The sequence below is a fragment of the Aedes aegypti genome, chromosome 3, assembly GCF_002204515.2.
Source record: "Aedes aegypti strain LVP_AGWG chromosome 3, AaegL5.0 Primary Assembly, whole genome shotgun sequence".
NCBI lineage: Eukaryota > Metazoa > Arthropoda > Insecta > Diptera > Culicidae > Aedes > Aedes aegypti.
The window spans coordinates 3,215,836-3,222,843 of NC_035109.1; positions in this window are offsets into that span (position 1 = coordinate 3,215,836).

Consider the following 7,008-nt stretch of genomic DNA (forward strand, 5'->3'; position numbering starts at 1 on the left):
ATAAAATGACTGTTGAACATGGCAACGAAACGAAAGTCGCGCAAAGTGTTGAATGCTTACAGCACTGTGCTGAACTGTCTGATGCGTCCAAAAATAACAAAGTGACGCATTTATTTTTTCTAGGTTTTCATGCAATAAAGATCTCATTTGGGCCAAGTCTTTCAATCCTGCAAACTGTTTCAACCAGTTAAACTTTATTTCATAATACTGTCGTTGCCCGTTCAGCAAGATGTCGTTTAGATAAACTGTATTTGGACACTTTCAAAACCTACCGATTTCCAATCTTTTTGTATGGAATGAAAGCTTAAAATTTCAACTATTCAGACATAATTGAAAAATCTGATAAAAATATGTTTAAACGTGAAAAAATATAAAAATTTCTAGTCTTTTTTAGAAATTTTCATATTTTTTATGTGAAAAAATGTTTTTTTCAAAGTTTTCTATTTTTTCTAAAAATTTGAGACCTTAAGCTTTCATTCCATAAAAAAGATTGGAAATCGGTTGAGCTGTTCAAAAGTTATGATTTTTTTTAAACATTACAAATCTAATGCGCTGAGATCTACAGTGTGTGCCGATGAAAAAATTACTGATTTTTTATTTTCAAAAATATATAACTCAAAAACTAAAAAACATACATCGCTGAAAATTTGGCAGTTTACGTAAAATTTTCTGAACTTTTAAGAAAAAATGAGAGCAGCAATAGCCTCTTTCATCCAGAGGCCTTCAAAACACGAAAAAACGGAAACTATTGAGTTTTTTTATGTAAAAAACACAATTTTTGTGAAATTTTATATTTTTCCCGAGAAGTCAAAATCTTTAGCCTTCATTTCGTCCAAAAAGATTGAAAATCGGTCAAACGGTTCAAAAGTTATAAGTGTTTTAAAAATAAAAATTTGCAAAATCGCGATTTTTCTGGTCACTCTATTTCGGAAATGGTCACCATAATCAAAAAATCCAAAAATACTTGTATCCTTATTTCGAATGAGGAATAAAATAGCAAATTTGCATGGAATTCGGAGACCCACTAGATCGGTTTTTTATGGAATGGCTGTATATATATATATATATATATATATATATATATATATATATATATATATATATATATATATATATATATATATATATATATATATATATATATATATATATATATATATATATATATATATATATATATATATATATATATATATATATATATATATATATATATATATATATATATATATTTAACAAATGTTTTCAATTAGCATATTTTCCTGACAAATGGAAAAATGCTAAGGTTGATCCAATTTTAAAACCAGACAAAAATCCTTCAGAAGCTTCTAGCTATCGTCCAATCAGTTTGCTTTCCTCCATCAGTAAACTTTTTGAAAAGGTCATTTTGAACAGAATGATGGTCCACATCAACGAAAATTCAATTTTTGCCAATGAACAGTTCGGATTCCGCCATGGACATTCGACCACTCATCAACTTTTACGTGTAACAAATTTGATCCATTCCAACAAATCTGAAGGCTATTCTACTGGTCTTGCTCTTCTAGACATAGAAAAAGCATTCGACAGTGTTTGGTATGGAGGTTTGATCGTAAAATTAAAAAAACTTCAATTTTCCAACATACATTGTTAGAATAATTCAAATTTTTCTGTAAAATCGTACACTTCAGATTAATTACCAGAACTCCAGGACTGAAAGACTTCCTGTAAAAGCTGGTGTTCCTCAAGGCAGCATTTTGGGACCAATATTATACAATATTTTCACATCTGACTTACCTGAGTTTCCTCAGGGATGTCAAAAATCTTTGATGACACAGGCCTCTTCGCCAAAGGACGAAGTCTGCGTGTCATCTGTAGTCGATTGCAAAACAGTTTGGATATTTTTTCTTCATACTTGCAAAAATGGAAGATTTCTCCTACACACTTAAATTATTTTACCGTAATCCTTAAATTTCACCGTAATCTCAACAGCTGAACAGTTCGGTAAAATAAATTAACGGAGTACGGTAAATTTTTACAGTATTCCGTGAACAATCACCGGAATCCGTAAAATTTCGACGGAATTACGGTGTTTTATTTCACCGAACTGTTCAGCTGTTGAGATTACGGTGAAATTCACCGTACGAGCTTAGTGTGTAATGCTTCCAAAACTAAACTAATAATATTCCCACATAAACCAAAAGCTCTTTATTTGAAACCTTCAATTAGACATGTTGTCACGCTGAGAGGGGTTCCAATAAATTGGTCAGATGAAGTTAAGTATCTAGGGCTCATGCTAGATAAGAATTTAACTTTCAAAAATCACATTGAGGGCATTCAAGCCAAATGTAACAAATATGTAAAATGTCTCTATCCCCTTATTAATAGAAAATCAAAACTTTGTCTTAAGAACAAGCTTTTGATATTCAAACAGGCCAGCCATGTTGTATGCTGTACCAATATGGACTAGCTGTTGTAATACCAGAAAGAAAGCTCTGCAGAGAATTCAAAATAAAATTTTGAAAATGATTCTGAGGCTTCCTCCCTGGTATAGTACCAATGAGTTACATAGAATATCCAATGTTGAAACATTGGAACAAATGTCAAATAAAATAATTAATAATTTCAGGCAAAAATCGTTACAATCTTCTATTGCCACGATTAATGCGTAATATATTTAGGTTAAGTTAAATTAAGTAAATTGAAAACGTGTTTTTTTTCTTCTATAAGCAGGTGAAATCAACTCACCTGTAAAAAATCTGAACTGCTACGGCAAATGAAATGTTCTATGTTGTTAACAAAATGTTAATACAATCTTAAATTTGTTTTACCAAATTAGGATGATAGTGTTGTCTTATAACACAGAACACCTAGATATAAGAAATGAATGTAATGTTTGGAATGATACTAATAAAGAAATTAAAAAAAAAAAATATTCACGATTGAGATTTATAAGCGCGCGTATAACAATGACTAGTAACACTTGTGAAAAACAGTCGACTTCTTATGAAAAACCACGTAAGAATTTCATACGAAATTCTTTTGGAATAAAGACATAAGAAGCATCTAATGGGACTCATAAGAAAAACTTGTGAACTTCCATCGATCATTGCGTTCATAATATAAATGGGTATAATATCATAAGATACTGTTATAAAGGATCATAGATATCAATTATGGAATTCTTTAGGCCCATTATGTATTTAGAGAATCGCTCTTTGAATTTAGGAAAATAAAGAAATTCATAAGATCTCTAATGATAACGACAAGAATTTCTTGTGAATATCGGACGTGTTGTGTTTCATAAGAATCTTATGAAAGAGAGAAAACCAGTCAGGAAATCAATTCACAAGCGTTCTCTTATGAAATTTGTACGTAATTTCTGATTCAGCGCAGGGAAAGCTCTTACATACTACAAAATACATAATTTGGTTGAGAACAGCAAACATTAAGAAATTTATTCAAATATTGTAACCTAGGTTTTTATTCATGACGTGTGTTCCTTCCTTCTACTTCTACCCTAGCTTTCCCTAATGTGTGTGCGGATTTCTAATCTAAATCTATCGATATTTATCGGTCATCTTCTTCTTGTCTTCGAACTCGGTTAGTTGTGTGGTGTTTAACGCATGCGCATGGTTAGTTGGTTTTGGTTTCTACTCACGGACCCTTTTTGCTACGATGAATGCCGCCGGCAAAGCAGAAGCGACGGCCGTTGAATGGGCCGGCAAGCAGAAGTGCCGGACGAAGAATGGAACGGCAAAGTAGAACTCCGGATTTAGCACACACTGAAATAAATTGCATCGTCAAACGAACGACCCCCGAATAGTAAAATGCACTATGGCCAAATGTTTGCAAAATTACTATCAAATCAGTTAAAATTATCCACATTTCAATATTTTCACAATTTTTATAGTCATCCTTCCGTAGTAAATTTAACAACACAAAGTCTTTAAAAAGCTTATACAAATTACAACAATTAATAGCTCAATCAACTATTTTCATTGTCTATAATATCATGTTATTCTCAATTTGACGGTATTTATAATGTTTAAATCTTCAACATCGAAGTTAATTTTCCAACCGTGTTTATAAACACACTGGCCTCCATTTTATTCTAGATCTGTTTGTGCAAATGTTGAAACGCCGGCAAAGTTTTGAAGTTTTCTGTTTTAAATAATGTTTAAAAACATTAGAATTTGTTTAAATGAGTAACGCTGGCCGGGAAGTATATGAATTTATTGTTAGTAAGTGAACATACCGTACGAATACATCATTAAGTTAAATGATTAAATGTGTTACAATTCAGAGTCCATTTGGCGATTTTTTTTCCAGCAAATAAAGCCCACTTCCAAACCCAGTTGGAAATTTATTCGTAACAGATAGATAAACAAGAGCATCTGGTACCACTTACAATTGTTGCTGATGAAAAAGATGTCTTCATTTAATGGTAAAACCGTACCCGTTAGCATACTTTATGGTGGCTCTGTCAGTACTATTTTTATTTTTTCAGCTGTTCATGGATTCGTTAATTCCTCGTCAGACGCTTATCAATCTTCAAGAAGTATTTTCATGGTGCCCAATCGATGGAATTCACAAGCAGAACGCCTATGTCACAAAAAAAATATGCGTATAGTTTCCGATATATGACCTTACTGTGTCGTTTCGATGTACCTGTTAATACAATAAACTGTTTTCTCTGCTGGAAATTCTAAAAAAAAAATATATTTGTCATCCAATACCATAAATAACATTACCATGCTACACCAATATGAACATTACCATTTTCTAGTAAATTTAACTACTCAATAGTAGATTCGTTAGTACAGGCAACAACCTTAAAAATCCCCTACCATAATGGTAAAAAATACAATAATTGTTCTCATGTTGATCATGAAATCACTTCGGTTGAAAATCGTTGGTGCGATTCTGTCAATACTACCCAAGCAGAAGAAAATAACTACTGAATACCAAATTGAGGTATTTCATACCAGATAATTTCCAATACTTACAACCTGAATGAGGTATGAATGAGCCCTGCATAAGAGGTAAAATACCTCAAATAATACCTTCTGCATATTCTACAAATACCAAGCTGATAATTAGATCAGGTATTGCAATACCTAAATAATACTTGATGGATTTTCATATAAAAGTGAAATTTTTCAATAATAGTTCAATACCTCATGCAGTCCTCAATAGCTATCGAATACCAAAATGAAGTATATTTAATTATTTTAAACATTTTTTTCAAATACCATTATAATACCAAAATGAGGTATTCATAACTGAACAATACCTAATTGAGGTATGATACCAAAATATGGTATGCATAAGTTATTGCCGAGTTATTCTTTCCTACTCGGGTAACCCCCATTGTAGTAATTTTCACCATCAAGCTTCTTTCAGTGCATGGACGCGGGTGGTATTGCGACTACCACCCCAAATACAGCAACGAACTGCGACTTTTTGAAATTACCAGATGATGAAGAGTCGCACGCCGGAAATCACATGCGTCGGTGACGGATGACGCAGTTGACGACGGTGGGGATCGTCGGGGGCTTCACACGTGGCCTGTCCACGAGGTAATAGAAATGGTGGTGGCCGCTCTGTCGGAACGGTTTGTTCCCTTCCGGCTTTCCCCTCAAAACGGGACTTTTGAACGCTGAAGCGTGGGATCGAGAGCAGCGTTTATCGAGTAGATGTGGTGTGCCGTTGATCGCTAGATGCAGATCCTAGACAAAAAGCCATCGAACGGCTGTTCGACGCATTAACAAAAAATTCTCCACACAACAAATAAAACACAATTACCTTTTCTTATTCACAAACGCACACACAAACTTGCTTGAACCGCACGTAACCTTTCGAACTTAGGCTAACGAATTTTACTACACTACAGATAGCTTAGCTTAGCTTAGACTGACTACACATAATATGTGATATTATCAATGGTTGCTATTCCGTGATTGACCGAAGTCAGTGAAAATGCACAAAGAATCAACTAGAAGTTTGGCTGGGATTGGCCATAATCTTCTTCAATGTGCATAATTCAGTGCCTTTATTTATACAGGGTCAATAACGGCGCCGGCCACGTCCTTGCAGTCAGGTGGGATTGGGGGAAGGAATGCTAGTGTGTAACCTTTGCTATTTGGAGACCGTGTTTGCCTCTGCATCTCCACAAAGATTACTGGGAAGGATGTTTGTTAATGGGAAGGATCGTTGGGTCACAGGATTAATTTTGATAAGCGATTAGACCATGATAAACAATGATTTGTGAGATATATACATGCTTATTTGTAAATATAATATTTTCATTTGATATGAACAATTTCTATGTAGTGGAAAATTATGCCGACACTTGAGGTGACGAACCATTCAAAGTTTGTTGAACAAATACCTAAATGTAACATTCCCACAGCTGTCAGGACGAAAGCATGTGTTATTATATTTTACTTATTTGAAAAGAAACAAAAAACTTGATTGGTTGGAACATCATAGAACACTCTTATTCTTATGCCGACACTTACAGTGGCGAACCATCCAAAGTTTGTTGAATAAAGTGAACCTTTCGCAAGTCTACACTTGTAGTGTCGAACCAATCAAAGTTTTTTTAATTACAAAAATAAAGGTACAGTGGATCCACAATTAAGAATCGTCCACAATTTATGAATCAGCTGACTTTAAATGACAAAATAACAACAATAATCAACACAAAACATCACGTAAACAATTTTACTCAAAATAAATTATAAGCGAACATGTTTCCGTGATGTTTTGTGCTATTTTTTACTGTTATTTTGTCCTTTAAAGGCAGCTGATTCATAAATTGTGGGTGATTCTTAATTGTGGATTCACTGTATATATAAGGGGTGTTCTTAAAATAAAATGTTAAACATAAATAAATCATGAATCAGAGTTTGTGTCGACACTCACAGTGACGAACAATTCAGGTAGTGCTTCGTGAAGCCCAAGCAGGACAGTTCGGTTTTGCGTCGTCCGATAGATTTAGCTCACGGTTTCGCGCGTGTTTTC